This window comes from Oreochromis niloticus, linkage group LG6 (assembly GCF_001858045.2).
Source record: "Oreochromis niloticus isolate F11D_XX linkage group LG6, O_niloticus_UMD_NMBU, whole genome shotgun sequence".
Lineage (NCBI taxonomy): Eukaryota > Metazoa > Chordata > Actinopteri > Cichliformes > Cichlidae > Oreochromis > Oreochromis niloticus.
Genome location: NC_031971.2, coordinates 4,280,844 through 4,299,403, shown reverse-complemented (window position 1 = coordinate 4,299,403; position 18,560 = coordinate 4,280,844). Strand labels below are relative to the sequence as shown.

Genomic DNA, 18,560 nt, shown 5'->3' with positions numbered 1-18,560 from the left:
ACTGTAATCTAATTACCGTTTTTGCAATAGTAATCCCTTACATTACTCGTTACTTGAAAAAAGTAATCAGATTACAGTAACGCGTTACTGCCCATCTCTGGCTGTATAGATGACTTGATCTCACAGGTGAGGGACCCAACAGTAAAGCATGAAAGAAGGATGGGTTCTTTTTCTGTGGGAGTATCTGGGGTAGAGAACCTGAAGCACTTATCAGTTTGAATGTAAGCCAAGTTTTTCTGATCAGTTCAAACAACAAAAGGATGTTCTGCCCCCTCAAGCCAGTGCCTCCATACCACTAAAGAGTCCTCTATGTCCTAGTTTCATTCTGCAGGGGATAAACTGCAGAATGCTCCACTGTCATGGTCCCAAGGGAAGCTGAAGTCCTGCGAGGCAAACTTTCCTGAACCTGGTGGGTCCTGCAGCTTTGGTGTTCTCTCATGTGGTCATCTAAATACATGCACATGGGAACAAGCCTGATCAAGGGTCTCATGAAATTCTTTGGTTGCTAAATCACTTATAATATTGTTATTTAATTGATGGAGGAATGCGCCCCGAAGAGCTCTTTCTTCTTCACCACCAGAATCCAAAAATCGATGGAGAAGTCAGCCACACTTTGCTTTCCTTTCCTAGTTCCTTTCACAAACACACACGCTCAGGGGGCTCAGATGGAGTGGATCGTAGCAATTAGGTGAGTGAGGCCAGCAAAGCTGATTCAGTGGGTGGAGCTAATTGTGCACCTGGAGCAGTAGGATCCTAGCAGACACCAGGAGCGGCGTGTGAAACTGTGGAAACAGACGGAAATTGTCCAAAACACACCTGAAACATTCTACTTATTTCTACTAAGCAGTCCTGAAGTTCTTTGCCCAGTTTGAGACCATCCCTCCCTGCACCCCCAGCACCTGTCACCCTCACGTCTGTAGTCATGGAGTAAAGAGCAGATAGTTGCTCAGCACATCAGAGAATACTTGCCCTTCTCTCTTGACTCCAAGAGGTGGGACCAAGTCACTGTTTTGCAAGTCTCAAGTCTTTATCCTCAAGTCAGAGTCAAGTCTGAAACTTTGAATTTCAAGTCTTTTTTTAAACAATGTTACATGTATATGTTAAATGTAAGTAACAGACCATGTGTTCTTTTTATATCTGTATTTATCTCAACACATGATGAAACAAGTGTGACAACTCACAAAATATACACAAAGTCATTCTGAAATTACACCTCTATATTGTTCAGCTCAGTTAAACTTAGCTGCAAGAATAGTCTTCCTTTAAACTATAATTTCACAGAATAAATATTCAATGGAAAATACAAAAGCAGAACTTCCTGTTCAGACAAAAGTGCTGAGACTGTACAAAACAAAGAACCATCGCAGTAAATTTATGTCCTCTCTCTGTCATCTGGTCTCAGTGTGAACATGTGTTTGCATGTGTCCATGTGTGAGTAACAAAGGGAAATAAATATATGAACTGAGCAATGAACAGGAATGTGCACTTTAAGTTATTTCAGTTGACTATTCTGCATTGCATTTCCAAAAGACCAAACCGGCCAAAAGTCTGTCAGTTATTTGTGCACGATGAGGCCGTAAAATGATGCCGCCATAGCTGAAAACTCGCTCCACTGCAGATCTCCATGCAGGCACTGCCAAAACTCTGGTTGCCACATGAAACACTGAAGGAAGAACAAGAGGGCGCTCTGTCCATCAGCAGTATCTAGGTAGTGACTTAGCTGCAGCACTGGACTGGTCCCTGCATCCTTCTTCTGCCTCTTACAGTAAGCAGCAGTCCTCCATCTTCACAGTCCTCTGATGCTCATTACCAGGAGTCACAGGTTGCTCTGGCTTTGCAGGATCTGCAGCATCTTGCAGAATCAGATCTGAAAAAACAAATTAACAACAGCAAAAGAGCCTTTATTACAATTTTCTTTTTAAATTCAGAAAAAATATACACTATATTCAATCTTTACCTTTTTGTGTCACCTCTGTCTTCATGTCTCGACAGCCCAACACATGGTGCTCCACCCAGAACAGAGAAACTGAAGGATCCAAAGCAGCTGCTTTGAGGTGCACTGGATCTGAGGGGGCAGTGATCTTCTGCTCTAGCCATTCACACACTGATAGAGATTCCAAGAAATCTTTTGTTCACAGACGCTTGGAGACGCCTGACCAGACCATGCAGGAAACAGACTCTTCTCTACCAACCAACCCCAACCTGTCAGACCTCCACCTCTCCCCTCAACTGTCACTCAGCACCAGATCTCTGCAGGGCCACATTCTCAGCTCCCTACTGGACGCCTGTAGCTCTGTAACTGTACAACAACACACCCAACTAATGTCATCGTGTACTATGCCAGTGACACTGCTGTGGAGCCTGAGCACCAATAATTCTATTCTATTCTCTCTAACTGTAAGTTTAACACATGGAGTCACTTCCAGATCTCTTATTTACTTATTTTGGAAAGAGGCCCATCCTGGTCATGAAACATTTGTTAGTCACTTGCACAGTCACTTTGAGCCTCTGTAAATGGGGGACTATGTGTGTGTAAAACTGCTTGATATGAAGCTGAAAGTCTGCACTTCAACCACATCTTGACTGTTTGATTGAAATACATTATGATGGTATAAAAAGAAAAATGAGTTAAACCATTAAATTGGCTTTAGAGCCAACCTGCACTGACACTTTGCCACAAAAACTGGGCCAATGTACAGAATAACTTAGACGTGCTGTTTCTAATACTATGACAATGTGTTGCTGCTGTGTGTAAACAAACTCACGTTTCTATTCTCCCCTCTCCGTTGTGTTTTATCTGGAGGAAGTGAATACATGTGTTTCTAATCGTGCTGGAGGTTGAAGCCAACCAGCCAGTCTCCTGCTCTGATCATTTCCTACAGTCTGGTACCGTAAATAAGGAGAGACAGAGCTGAGGTGAGGGGAGCATTTTCCCCATGGCTTGTTTCACTTCATGACTCATTTCTGGAAGCTGGGATGTTTCAGACAGACATCAACGAGCTGTGGCTGTTCCTGCTCAGCTTTTTGTCTTTCACGCCGCCCATATGCTGCTCACGCTGTTCTCCTAGCATAAATTAAGGGACCATGTCCCTGCTGGATGTGCAGGGTGGGGTTGGGGGCTGGGGTGGGAGGTGTTTATGCCACATTTCATTTCCTTGGTTCTGAATTCAATTCTAACTGAAGTGATGGACACAGACGAAAACTGTATAGAATAGAATCTGATGCATAATGCCTTAAAGCTGTATTATGGATGGGACAGGGCAACTCCTTTGGTTGCAAAAACCAATTTTGGTTGTACAGAAATCTGTGGGAATATGTCCATGTAGGTCCAAGTCATCCAGGTCATGGTAGTTTAAGGACCTTGGAAAGAAAGCGATTGAAAGAAAGTGGTAGAGATTCCCAGGTATTTAAACCCTACTGGGAGTTGTTGACCCACTGATGACCATGTGCCTCATCACTTGAGCCAATGTGCCAAAAAATGTATGACAGCTTGCCTTACCCTGTCACATGATAGGGTGTACTGGGGGTGGCTGATAGTTTGTGTCATAAGCCATCCCTGTGCTCAATGATATCGTTTCGACATAGACGGCTTCTTTTAGTTTAGTTTAGCGTTAGTGTTCTCGGTCCAAACGTGAACATTTGAATCCTCAGAGGAGTGAAAGGAGTGACTTTCATCCATTCGATGCAGATGAGTCCTGTCCTGTCGAGGTGCCGCGTGTTTGTGGAGCAGCTGTTTGGTTTCTCCATAGAGGTCCGGGCGCTCCACAGCTTGCACTATGTCACGCAGTTTGTGTTTGGGAGTTTTGTCCTGAGCTTTAGTCTGAGAGTGTGGCTGGGTCTGAAGTGCACTGGGATGTCGTGCTTGGAGAAAATTCTCCCGAGTTTCTCTGATAAACCTGCTGCATAAGAGATGACAGTGTTGTTCTGTTTGTCCTTCTGTTGCAGTTGGTGTCTGACCTTCTCTGACCGTGCACCTTCACTGATTTGATGAAGGCCCAGATAACCACGTGTTTTATTCAATTCAATTCAATAAAACTTTATTGACCCCGAAGGCTGGCACCGAAGGAAATTGTGTTAAGGCTGCTGACCTTTTGCCAGCGCCATCTTACCCTTCCTCAGTGTGCAGCACATTCCAGAAATAGCAAACTATTATCACTTGTATCTTCTCTGGTGATGTTTCGATCATCTGAGCTGATGTGAACCCTGAAGGCTTTTACCTGTTGTGTTTGGATTTTGACCAGGTGTCATCCAGATATCTGTACCAGTGTTCAGGTGCTGCCTCTTGATTGTTGGCACCCTAATTAACACTTTCCTGAGACTTCAGTTAGTAGTTTCAAGTCCCAATTATTACTAAAGGATTTTCATTTTATGAACAATGGTCCTGTTAAATTTAGAAGACTAAAGTATCCTTCACAACAGCAAATCAATTATGTACAAATATATAGAAAAACTGTAAACCTTCTTGCAACGAGGAAAAATCAGTGGAAAAATCGCACCGGTGCGACCAAATATTTTTGGGTAACAAAAATAAAAAAAAAATCTCTGCAACTCTCCGTGTGGTCAACAACAGACACACATTATGCCCCTATCGTGGACTAAACCAATCAGAGATAGTCAGGGGCGGGACCTCTCTGATTGGCCGTGGTCCAGTTGAAAGTGCAGGTGGAAGAGAGAGGTGAGTAGCTTGAATAAAGTGATATCGATTCATTAACGGATTCCACACAAAGACGTAAACACAGAGCGGACCCGACGCATCAGAATCAGCTTTGTCTTTCTCGGCTTTCTCACCCCACGGCCCGAACACAGACACGCTGTCGGAGCTCAGCGATTCTGATGCGTCGGGTCGGCGCTGTGTTTCCTCTTTTATGCACTAGATTCTGAGCTGCAGGTTTTGTCTCTCCGACCAAAATTCGCCGAGCCAGCAGCAAAAGAAGCAGCAAACTACGCTTCACATTTGATCAATGTCGTCATGAATTCCCTCTGACTTTTGCTGTTTTGCTTCCACCACGATAAAAATCACACTTCATGCACAGCTCCCTCTCTCTCTCTCTCTCTCTCTGTACTTCAAGAACAGTTTCCCGTCTCAAATCTCTGTTTTCTGCATTTTTCATTAGCTTATTACCCACCAGTCTACCATTGTTTACAGCGCTGTCGGCCGCTGTCTTTTTCTTTTCTTTTTTTCACTTAAATGACCTCGGACAAGAAAGCCTAATTTCTGCTGTTCAATACTGAAGAAATTTAAACTTCTTAAAATTATGCAAAATTGCAGAATATTTTTAAGGTTATCTGCTATAAAACGCCAGACCAGGAAAATCTGCTTCATGTTTTTCTGTGTTTTATTCTCAGTTACTTTGACACAAAGGCATCTGCTGTGATGTTCACAATTCTGATGAAGTCTCACATGTATCAGTGCTGATAAATGATCAGAAATATAATATTTCTGACTGTCTGAGGCTAAAGTGAATCGAATCAGGACTTTGAGAACCGGAATCGAATGGATTATAGAAATCAGTGATGATACCCAGCCCTAGTGAGCAGCCTAGGCCTGACAGAGTGGATGTAGCTGTGGGTAATAAGAAAAGATGAAAAGAACTATTGATAACTTTTGTGTTAAGTTAAGGACTGATCCGTCTGAAATTCATAGCCAGCTCTGACACGGTGCCATCAATCTTTGAATGCTGAAAAAACAGCAGTGTATCCAGAAAACACATTATATGCTGCAATAAATGCACTGCCCAAGTGTCCCCTCTCCCCACTGCCTTTCAGCAGCAGGCAACAGCAAACAGGTCGTCAGAGGAGCCAAGATGATGATTAAGTTTAACATTTTCTACAATATTGACAAAGCACTTTAAGCACAAGTTTGTTAGTTAATAATTTAGAAATGAATATTGTCTGTATGGACTTCCCCCCAAAGAAAGTGCACATGTAAAACTGCGGTGTTAAGCGATGCGGTTGAAAAATTTGAGTGCGCCTAACTTTTGTGCCGGTACGCCTAAATTTTTAAAGTTAGGCGTACCGGTGCACCCATGTCAAAAAGTTAGTCTAGAGCCCTGAAATGTATAACAGCAGACATATTGCAAACACACAGCAGTCAGTCTGAGGCATTCTGCACCAATGAACCAGACTTTGTCTCTGATGCATGTCCTTGGGGACACGACTCAGCTGGTTGCCAACTCACTGTGTTCTGGTTATATTCCTATAAAAAACAATCTGAGTGTCATTTACAATTTCAATTGGCAGCAGCTATGTCACTATAGCGACCTAGTAATCTATTCCAAATCTGTGAGGTTGTGGCTAGACACCGAAATCATTTCATGTGCCTGTAATTACCACCTGGCAGACTGACTGTCTCAATCCCATTTTATCTGTTTTACAAGTCAGAGTCACTCTGTGAGTGTTCACAGCCCTTGTTACAGACTTTCAAGCAACCATTTCAAAAGCGAATAGATCTCAAGTTGATTGCACACAGTTGCAGTTGTTTTGGTTGAGCTGTGGTCTTCGATCCTGGTTTTCTCCAGTGTGACTGTAGAATAGACAAATGGGAGCTGTCACAGTGGCCACATCACAGTTTCATATTCTATCCCAAAAGATCAACAGTAACACCCAAGTTTGAAAAAGAAAACATTAAAAAAAGAGAAAATGTAAGTTAAGGAGAAGTTCTATTCATATGGCCCAATATTACAAGTCAGGAGGAGAGGAGGTTTAATTTGTGATGCCAGGCATGCTCGGGTTCTTCTGCTGTTATGTAACCAGCTGCCTGAAATTTCCACTGAAATTCCATCGTCGTCACAGATCAAAGGCTCGTCCCAGCTTTCTGCTGCTGCTGCAGGCAGTATGACTTCTTTCTCCTCCCACTCTCCATCCATGTGTGACAATTTGACAGCCACAACTATTAACTCTGTGTTTGTGTGTCTGAGCATGTGCGTGAGTGTGTGTGTCGGGTTGGGGGGCTGGTATATCCTCCAGTTTTCAGCTCCAAGTGTTATGTTTCTAAACTTTGGTTGCTTTTTTTGTCTGGTGTTGTGTAAGAGCTGCAGCCCACACATCTGAGCTGAGAGCCAAGAAAACCACCAGTAATCAACCCCAGGACGAGTGCATTTGGGTCAGGGTTACTGCTCAGCACTCATGACCAACACTGGTATTTGTGTTGACTCATACAGTCAGGGTTAATAAGGGTACAGTGTTTGGTGACACTTGTTAGAATGCAGTGTCATTGATGAATGCATATGAAACTAATAAAGGGCACTGTCATGAAAAAATTAGTTTGAGTTGAACTCGCTGATCTTTTTGTTTTCACAGATGCACGGATAGATCTACAGGCCAATCATTTATTTATTTATTTATTTCATAAAACAGCACAGACTTTGAACAAGACAAATAAGGACGAGGAGACAGAATACTGGAAACAATGAGTGGAATAGGTTGCTGATGATGAAAAATAAATGATGAAAAAAAAAAAGAAAGAAGAAAAAAAACAAAAAACAAAAGTGACCTCACGGCCATGATGAGTCCATCATATCAAATGATGGACTCATAAGGATGTGTGCAACATAAATAATGAACAACAAGTGCTATGTGAGGGTTTAACTAACAACATAAAGGCTAACAGTCACAGTAATCACAATAATAAACTAAAAACAAACATGATGGTAGCATGTCTGGTACCTACAGAGCACTTCAACTTTGACAAGATCCCAAATACCACCAGCAGAAATGCAGCGTTTTGTGTTTCAGATGGCAGTAGACTCACTGATGTACCTCTCTCCCGACCAGGGTTTTAATAGTTTTGCAATTTTCATTAGTTTTTATTTTTATTTTGTTTTGACTTCAGATTTTCAATTTTATATCAGTTTTAATTAGTTTTTACCAATTGTTTGCTAGTTTAGTTTAGTTTTTATTTTTTTGAAAATCCTTAGTTTCAGTTTAGTTTTGATTAGTTTCAGTTATAGTTTTAGTTGTGTTTGCAATAATTAAGTGTAACAAAATCCCAGTTTCATCATATCAGTCATGCTCTTCTGCTTATCCTTGGGTATGTTGCTATTCCAGCTACCATACCCTGCACCCTGGACAGGTCGCCTGTCTGTCGCAGGGCTAACACGCAGAGACAGACAACTCACATTCCCACCTATGGGTTCTTTAAATAAATAAATAAAGGCAGATGAACAACCATTGATACCAGGCAACTATAAAATGTATATCTTGGCCCCAATGAGACTATTAACTCTTGCAGCACCGGGTGTTAAGGCAATTGACTCACAGAGTTATGTAGATATCCCAGTCCTGTTGTCTCGGGATGCATCACGCTGCCTTGCCTGGGGTTAGCTTCTGTTTCTGGGGATGAGGGTTGGGCGTGCTCCCTTACCTTCTCCAGGTAAGCTAGGTTAGCCTTCTTGTGTGAGCTTTTCAAGTGCACTTTAAGGTTTGTGGGATTTTTTTCCTTTTAGAAATGTCCCTCATAATTTGTCTCGTTCCACTACAAGACACTTGCTTTATCCAAAACACAGTCATATTCAAAGTAATCCCAAATTGGACTCTGGCGCTTTCTCCCGAGTTTTCCTGACATGATTCTGCGCGTGGACGGAGCAGCAACACAGACGACTCGACTAACGTACTGCCACCTGCTGGCATAATGAGACACAGCAAGAAAAAAACCTGGAAACTAACCTTCTTTTTCACCCTTGACTATTGTATGACACGCACACATCAACGAAAACTAAACACATTTTTGCTATAAATTCAGTTAATTTTAGTTAGTTTTGTGAACACTCATTACAGTTTTAGTTAGTTTTCCTTTTTTTGTTTTTATTTTTATTTCCGTTAACGAAAATGTTTTTTCACTTCTAGTTTTCGTTATTTCGTTAGTTTTCGTTAACGATAATATCCTTGCTCCCGACCTCCTCATGTATACAGATGATGACGTGAGCCAAAGATTTCCAGTTTACATTCATCACCCCATTAGACCTGTTGTCACAGCTATTCAATCCAGTTCTACAGTATGTTAGCATACCTCGTGTTTTCTTCCTGCTTTCCTTCATTGAGAATCACTTCTTAGCATAACAGTGTCAAAAAGTCTCATTAATACGTTCATAATTCGACTTTGGTGAACAGTAGATGGATTACTCAGAGGGTCATCTCTCAGGTCATCTCAGAAAAATTTTGAAATGCTAATAAAATGTAACTCAGTCAGAGATGATTGGTTTTTTTTGCATTTTAGCTAACATATTCTACTTTTGTTCTCCACACAGCCTGCAGGGAACCAAAGCTATTCAAATGAACTGTTGGGAAGGTTACTTATAAAATGTATTCCACTACAGATTACATGGCCCGAAATGTAAATGGACTGATTCTTATATAGCGCTTTTCTACTCTCACGGAGTACTCAAAGCGCTCTGTACAACATGCCACATTCACCCAATCACACCCATTCTCACAAGCACTTTATCTATACTCAGTGCTTTCTAAATACATTCACACACATTCATACTCCAATGGATGCATCGGAGAGCAAGTTGGGGTTAGTATCTTGCCCAAGGATACTTGACATGCAGACTGGAGGAGCCAGATATCGAACCACCAACCTTCCGATCAGTAGGTGACCAGCTCTACCTCCTGATCTACAGCCACCACAAATGTAGTTTGTAATGTATTCTGTTAAATTACTCAAAGACAGTAATGTATTTTGAATACTTTGGATTACTTCATATATTATCATGCTTTTTACAACTACATGAATGTACTATTGCTGTGTGATTTATTACTATTACTGAAAGTTACTCAACACCGAGCTAACATTGTTGGCTGGCGTTAGCTGAGGTTAGCTCATAGACTGTTAGACTTGATGGATAGCATTAACAACCTGCTAGCTGCAAAATAATCATGTGCACTTCTGAAAGCAATATCAACTAGATTTTTAAATCTTAATATAAAATGAGTAACAGTAGGGTGGACATTAGGTAAGGCTGCACTTTTTGCAGCGATCTCGTATAGAAAACTATTTCTGTATCAGTCGTATGGTCTCTTTCTGTCTGCTTTCAGAACCAAACATGATTATTTTGCAGCTAGCAGGTTGTAATGCAACCTTCAGTGACAGTAAGAGGAAACAGGAAAAGATGGCCGTATAATCCATTTATTTCAACTAAGTAACTGTATTCTAATTACCACTTCTTTAAATGGTAACTGTAACAGAATACAGTTACTCATATTTTGTATTTCAAATACGTAATGCTGGTACATGTATCCCCAACACTGGTCAAATGCAGCCAATAAAACTCATATTACAACATTTACAACAGAACTTTGAAATGGCATATGTCCTAAGGCAGTGTTGGAAAATAATGGCTGCCACACAAAATACTGACACTCTGGGCACAGTCTGCACATTTTCACCTAGGAGTGTACTCACTTTTGTTGCCAGCGGTTTAGACATTAATGGCTGTGTGTTGAGTTATTTTGAGGTGACAGCAAATTTACACTGTTATACAAGCTGCACACTGACTACTTTACATTGTATCAAAGTGTCATATCTTCAATGCTGTCCCATGAAAAGATGTATAAAATTATTTACAAAAATGTGAGGGATATACATATATATATATATATATATATGATATACATATATATACATATACATACATATATATATATATATATATACATATATATATATATATATATATATATATATATATACTGTCAATTGTCCAAGTATGCTAAGAAAGGAGTGGGAAGGCTGTATTTTTTGGATGAAGCTCCTCATTTTTTTTTCTCATGCTAAAAAAAGAGCCTGCACTGCTCTAATAACAGCCTAGGCATAGTAGCAGAGAGTTTCCTCCTTTCATTGTTAGCTGTGAAAATCTGGTTCCAAGCCATGATTCATGGAGAAGTGTTTTCCTCCTCCTTTTCTTTCCCAGTCATGGTCCGGGATAGGATTGGTTTTGTGGGAAGGAGGAAAAAAAAGTCTCTGGTGTCAATCAAAGCCTCATGGAAAGTTATCCAGTGAGCCAGGGCAGGATATGTTTAGATGGTGGTGGTGGTTTGGGGGTGGTGAGTGAGAGGAAGAGGGTTAAGTGTATATTTGTGAGGGGGGATGTTTGAGTCCAGGCGCCTTGCCAGGAGAGACAGAGAGGAAGGAGCAGGGATGAGGTGGTAATACTGAAAGATGGAAAATATGTGACCAGGCCTCAGATTTCAGGATGGTTTAAACTTATTTTCCTTTTTGTTTCCAAGGAACTTTTGCAGTGCTTGTTTAACTGTGTGGGTTTTTCTTCATATCAGATGGCTGAAACTGTTAAGGTTTTGTTTTTAAGGGTTGGCAATTCAAACTCAGTTTATTCACAAGCTATAAAATTATGACAAAAATTGCATCATTCTTAGTTTCCCTTTAATTATTTTACAACATATTAGTGATTTTGTGTATTTTTATTTTTAATGATTCATTTTTATTGCTTTTAGTGTTATTTGAACTCTTTAAATTGTGCAGAGCATTACTCTAAAGCATCAACATGTAAAACAGGCGACACATTTACATTTTGACTGACTGTAAGAGGAAAAGGGCAAAAAGATTCATTGTTTGGCAGTAATGAAGTTGATCTAAAATTATTAAGACTTTATTGTTCTTAGCTGTAACTTACATCCTGAGTTCATACTCCTCCTTTAAACCTGAAGCATTATGATGGAGGCAACGAGCTCAGCACGTGCTGAGGGTTAAAGCTGACTTGAATCCTCCTCAAAGCTGCTAGTCGCCATTCGTGTTGGGCCTTATGAACTTATATTTACAACATCACTGAATTTTAAAAGTATTTTGTTTCCTTTAGCTGGATTATCAATGCTAACACGCAGAGAGAAGATTTTTGTTATTTTGATTAAAAAAAGAAAAGAAGAAGAAACAACAAGCTGAAGACAGCGGCTGGGGAAGTGCTGTAGGAAAGGCTTCTTCAGTTCAGCTCACAAACCCAGTGATGCTCAGATTTGTTTTTGTCAAAGAACCTAGCCAAGCACAGTGAGAGCTTTTTCCTCCTGCAGAGAAAACCCAAAGTGAGGAAGCGTCTGTGAGGAGGAAAGCCAAGCTTCCACTGTGGTCGACCTACTTTCACAGGAGCCAACATCCACAGAGGGGAAAATGGCAGAAAATATGGAAACCCAGCCTCAAACACTCCATGCAAAGCCAGGGTTCACAGGCACATAAAGAAAGGATGACTGGTGAGTCTGAAGACTTTCGGGGGGTTTGTTTGTACATATTTTACACTCCATGAGATGCTTTTGATTCCAGTTTAGTTTTTAACTCACCACATGGACTAAAAACACCGAGCCAAAGCCAGAGGAAAATATTGGATCCTCTTTTCCAGATGGAACTGAATATAGGCTGTCCTCAGTTTTTCACTGTAACTGGGGAAGACATTGGAAAATGTTTCAGTGTGGTTTTTAAATCATAGCGAATTTTCACTGGCTCAACGAAACAGTGGAATAAGGACATCTGCAGACAGGCAGGTCGGACAAAGGTGATCTGGTTTAAGCTTTAGGATGCTTTAAAAGAAGAGCATTTCCAATCGCACAACAAATCCAAATCTAACTTTGTGATGGAAGCGATTCAGAATTTTTTTATTTTTATTTAAAACTTCTGTAAATGATAGATCTTTAGAAATACGCTCTGAACAAGAACATCCATGACCTGCAGTAAACAACAGGTGAAAACCTGGAAGTTTGAAGGTTTGAGGCCTTTAGTCATCGACCGGTTATGTTGGGATAGCTTTGTTCACATTCAGCTGGTGAGCAAAAGAAGAACAGGAGAAAGCTTTGGTCTTCATATCTGTTATCCATCATCCACATACCATTACACTTCTGCAGTTTAAGCTCACGTGTTCTGGACGCTGAGTGTATCCACACTGAAACCCAGCTGACCACATGGTTCAAACAGAGGCTACAGCCCTCTGCAACCAGTGTCCAGAGCTGAACCGCTGAAATGTAGAGCAGTGTTTATTCATTAGAATCTTCGGGAATATTTATATTCAGCTTTGTTTGTTTTTGTTGTTTTCTTTTATCCAAAGTTTGCTGATCTATCTTCAACAGTTTATCTGTGTGTGGGTCGAAGCAGAGGTGTTCCTTCCACACAGCTGCCTCATTCAGGTGATACTAAAAATGTAATAGCACATTCAACATGTTCTCATTAATGAACACCAATACAAGCCAAGTACCGCTGACAGAACAGAAAGTCATTAGAAAATCAACCATCTGATATCAGGAGCTAGCTTCTCCAGGTAAAGGTAGGGTCACCTGATGTTTAGGTTGTATACATCGAGCACATCATGTTTTTTTATTACTTTTTTTTGTTATTGCATTTGTTTTTAGGAGGGGGCAGGAGCACTGGAGTAGGATGCTGAGACCTGATAGGAGAGCTGTGTGTTGTGTGAAGAAATAGAAGCTACCTGCACAGGTGTGCAAACACAGAGTATCAAAAACCAGTGTAAAAAAAACCCGATCGTTATATTGCAACACTGTGACGGTCAGGTCCTTTTGTGCTACATACAGTTCAATTCAATTCAATTCAATTTTATTTATATAGCGCCAAATCACAACAAAAGTCGCCTCAAGGCGCTTTATATTGTACAGTAGATGGCACAATAATAAATACAGAGAAAAACCCAACAATCATATGACCCCATATGAGCAAGCACTTTGGCGACAGTGGGAAGGAAAAACTCCCTTTTAACAGGAAGAAACCTCCGGCAGAACCAGGCTCAGGGAGGGGCGGGGCCATCTGCTGCAACCGGTTGGGGTGAAGAAGGAAAACAGGATGAAAGACATGCTGTGGAAGAGAGACAGAGATTAATAACAGATATGATTCGATGCAGAGAGGTCTGTTAACACATAGTGAGTGAGAAAGGTGACTGGAAGGGAAAAACTCAATGCATCATGGGAATCCCCGGCAGCCTACGTCTATTGCAGCATAACTAAGGGAGGATTCAGGGTCACCTGGTCCAGCCCTAACTATATGCTTTAGCAAAAAGGAAAGTTTGAAGCCTAATCTTGAAAGTAGAGATAGTGTCTGTCTCCTGAATCCAAACTGGAAGCTGGTTCCACAGAAGAGGGGCCTGAAAACTGAAGGCTCTCCCTCCCATTCTACTTTTAAATACTCTAGGAACAACAAGTAGGCCTGCAGTGTGAGAGCGAAGTGCTCTAATAGGGTGATATGGTACTACAAGGTCATTAAGATAAGATGGGGCCTGATTATTTAAGACCTTGTATGTGAGGAGCAGGATTTTGAATTCAATTCTGGATTTAACAGGAAGCCAATGAAGGGAAGCCAAAACAGGAGAAATCTGCTCTCTCTTTCTAGTCCCTGTCAGTACTCTTGCTGCAGCATTTTGGATCAGCTGAAGGCTTTTCAGCGAGTTTTTAGGACATCCTGATAATAAAGAATTACAGTAGTCCAGCCTGGAAGTAATAAATGCATGAACTAGTTTTTCAGCATCACTCTGTGACAGGATATTTCTAATTTTAGAGATGTTGCACAAATGGAAGAAAGCAGTCTTACATATTTGTTTAATATGTGCGTTGAAGGACATGTCCTGGTCAAAAATGACTCCAAGGTTCCTCACAGCATTACTGGAGGCCAAGGTAATGCCATCCAGAGTAAGAATCTGCTTAGATACCATATTTCTAAGATTTTCAGGGCCGAGTACAATAACCTCAGTTTGATCTGAATTAAGAAGCAGAAAGTTAGCGGCCATCCAGGTCTTTATGTCTTTAAGACATTCCTGCAGTTTAACTAATTGGTGTGTGTTACCTGGCTTCATGGACAGATAGAGCTGCGTGTCATCTGCATAGCAGTGAAAATGTATGCTATGTCTTCTAATGATGCTGCCTAAGGGAAGCATGTATAATGTAAACAGAATTGGTCCTAGCACTGAACCCTGTGGAACACCATAATTGACCTTAGTGTGTGAAGAGGACTCTCCATTTACATGTACAAATTGGAGTCTATTAGATAGATATGATACAAACCACTGCAGTGCAGTACCTGTAATACCTACAGCATGTTCTAATCGCTCTAATAGGATATTATGATCAACAGTATTGAACGCTGCACTGAGGTCTAGCAGGACAAACACAGAGATGAGTCCACTGTCAGAAGTCATAAGAAGATCATTTGTAACCTTCACTAAAGCTGTTTCTGTGCTGTGATGAGCTCTGAAACCTGACTGAAACTCTTCAAATAAGCCATTCCTCTGCAGATGATCTGTTAGCTGTTGTCTAGAGATGCTTTTTAAGTAAAGGTTTAACTACAGCCACCTTGAAGGCCTGTGGTACATAGCCGATTATTAGAGATAGGTTGATCATATTTAAGATTGAAGAATTAATTAATGGCAGGACTTCTTTGAGTAGTTTTGTAGGAATGGGGTCTAAAAGACACGTTGATGGTTTGGAGGAATTAATTATTGAAGTTAACTCAGAAAGATCAATTGGAGAAAAAGAGTCTAACTTAGCATCGATGGTACTAAAAGTAGCTGTAGATAATATTACAGCTGTGGGATGATTATTGGTAATTTTTTCTCTAATGATAAAAATTTTATTTGTGAAGAAGTTCATGAAGTCATTACTAGTTAACATTAAAGGGATTGTTGGCTCAGTAGAGCCAGTGTTGGGAAGGTTACTTTTAAAATGTATTCCATTACAGAATACTGAATACATGCCCCAAAATGTATTCTGTAATGTATTCCGTTACGTTACTCAATGAGAGTAACGTATTCTGAATACTTTGGATTACTTAATATATTATCATGCTGTTTACAACTACGTGAATGTCCTATTGCTGTGATTTATTACTGTTACTGAAGGTCCGCGGCTCCGAAACGTAGTAAAGGGACCTCTGACTAATACGTCGGGTTCCGTGTCGGGCTGGTAGCCGAAAACTAGCTTTACTTTGTTGTCTGGGTCAACTTTGCTTGCCAGAGACAGAGAGAGGCGTTGAAAGGCTGCTCCAACGAAACTTATTTTTTCCGGAGAAAAACACGAACACAGTGTACCGTTGAGTCTTAATATCTTACTTACAGCTGGGCTCGTCAGGCACTCTTCTTGGCTGCTGTGGTTATTATTATATTTACATGCTTCCAGCTCCCGTTTTCGCTCCGTGACAGCTCGGCCTTTTCCTTTCTCTCCCTCCCTCGCTCACAGACACATAACGTGTATGGCAGTCCATTCTCCCTGCGGCACGGACTACACTGCCCATCAGGCTACATTCTTTAGGGCCATGCCTGTAGCATTCTGCCTTTTAGCTTAGCACAACAACAACAACAAAAAAGCGCTCTCTCACCCAGGAAACACGCAGAGAGAGACCGTCACCCTGTAACCATGGCAACCGTAACGCTGCCGCCTGGAACAACAGAACGTAGCTGTCAAACAAACCCAAACAGTCTGACCCGCGACAATATGAAACAGGGAAGTACCGCCGTGTAATCCATTTATTTCAACAACGTAACTGTATTCTGAATACCACCTTTTTAAACGGTAACTGTAACGGAATACAGTTACTCATATTTTGTATTCTAAATACGTAACGGCGGTACATTCCGTTACTCCCCAACACTGGCTACATAAACATGTACCTACATTTGAAAATGCTCATTAGAATGACTGAATTATACTTTTACTTACAGATGATACTTTTTTACTTTTACTTAGGTGAAGAAGTTAAATATTTTGAGTATTTTTATCTTCTACCACAAGATTTTAGAACGTGTGTGTAGAAATATCTGTACTGTTGCTTCCTCTGGTTTTCAGGCTCATTGCTTCATCACTCTTGTACTAGAAATACATTTCAGTGCTTCTCACATATGGTGACCATCACCTGAGGGCAGAGGGTGTTGCTGGGTAAACTGGTGGCCCTACTTAACCAAAGTCACAGTGAAAGCCTATAAATAACATTACCCATAGATTCCTAACACAAGTATGTGTTTATGTATGTGAACTGTTTATTCTCAACACATGAAGTTATATTTAAAATAAACTCCTGAACCAAGCCTAGTGGAAACTAACACCTCGTGTGCTCTTAACACACATTCATGCTGCTTCCTTCCTTGTGGGAAATCTTTGGCTCAAACTACCCTAACCCTTAATTTGTCAGATTAAAAAAGACGAAAAGTTCCAGTTTTAAAAAATACCTTTACCTTTCACTTAAAGATGATTTGACCTTTTTTCAAAAACTACCTTCATATTTGAACAGAATCTAAATATGAGAAGTATGACAAATATATTTTGGCATTACAATAGTAAAGGATTCTAACCTATTTATAAAACTGCCAGCCGCACATCACACCACAACAACCCACTAACCCATGAGTCCCCGTGTTTTAACAGGCACGCCCGCTCGCGGATGCCGTGCAGGTGCGTCCGCACGGCATCGCAGACCACGCCCACCACAGGTGGATCTACCAGAAGGCCTGTGGATATACAGGACAGCTGGGGAATCCACGGGATGTGTGAATGCATCAGAGAGAGAGCCTCAAACACCCGGGAAAAGAACAGATCAAAGAAATGTAAATTAAAAGCCTAGAATCACCATGACATCATGTTTGCCATTTGTTGAAATCTTCTCACTTTCCATAAATGAGTCCTACTTGCTAAAAGTGACATAATGAAGAAGGGAGGAAGTGTAGGAAGGGAGAACCCTCAGATGTAAAAATGACTGTGAGCTTAGAAAGCAAGAAATAAAAATATAAATTAAGGAAAGTGAAGAAAATGTGATCTGATTTCTACCAGCTGCTGAATACTTTTTTTCATTATTGTCTTCTTCAAATGTCCTCAAGTAAACAGAGTGTGTTGACTTGTTTTTACAGTCTGACCTACTTTAATATCACAGAGAAGAAGCTGAGTTGTTTTCCTCTCTTTAAAATCAGCTTATGTCAAAGACTCGGCTCAACCTCGTCCTCGTTGGTGAATAAACATAAATGGTCAATGACGCCACATGTTAAGAGCTGCTGTTGTGTCAAACAGGGTCAAACACTGACCTTTGGGCTCGTGTGACACTGCAGCTGCTGTGTTTCTGCAGAGCATCAGCAAACATTCCTAAAAGGCCAGTGTTTATTTTGGTCTTTAACAGCTTCTAATGTGAAGTTCATGAACAGGACCTATAGTCACCTCTCGGATGCTCCTTCTGAGTTCTTTCTTAGAGTTTTTGTATCATGATCGTACACTTCAAATGTAAAGTTATCATCTCTTTACAAACTCATTCAAGTGCTGATTTATTTACTCATCTAACAACTTTTTTTAAAGTAACTCGTTCATTTGGATTTTTAATAAGGTTTAAAATTGGCGTGACCACTTTTGGTGCCTTGTGGTATGGCCCACACAAGAAGTTTGTACTTTTTGATAACTGAAATTCTCACATTTTATTAGTCTGTTAGTGCACCACCATGTATCTGTGTTACAGCTTAGCACAGTCAACCAGCCTTATTGCCTACTGGTCAATATCAGCTCCAAATTGAACAACATCACAGTGACAGGACATTAATGTTAAAACTTTAAAATGCAATCAGAATCTGATTTGCACTCTTCCAGTACAGACC

General features: G+C 40.7%; 1 long non-coding RNA gene across 1 annotated transcript in view; it reads left to right on the top strand.

The window, feature by feature from the left end:
• The window catches only part of LOC102076304 (uncharacterized), a 30,995-nt gene continuing 12,435 nt past the window's right edge, over positions 1-18,560 (top strand). The window contains exons 1-5 of the long non-coding RNA XR_003220526.1: positions 1-688; positions 1,993-2,397; positions 12,022-12,198; positions 13,044-13,253; positions 13,345-13,429. This is a non-coding gene — a long non-coding RNA (uncharacterized LOC102076304). The remainder of the gene's footprint in view (positions 689-1,992; positions 2,398-12,021; positions 12,199-13,043; positions 13,254-13,344; positions 13,430-18,560) is intronic.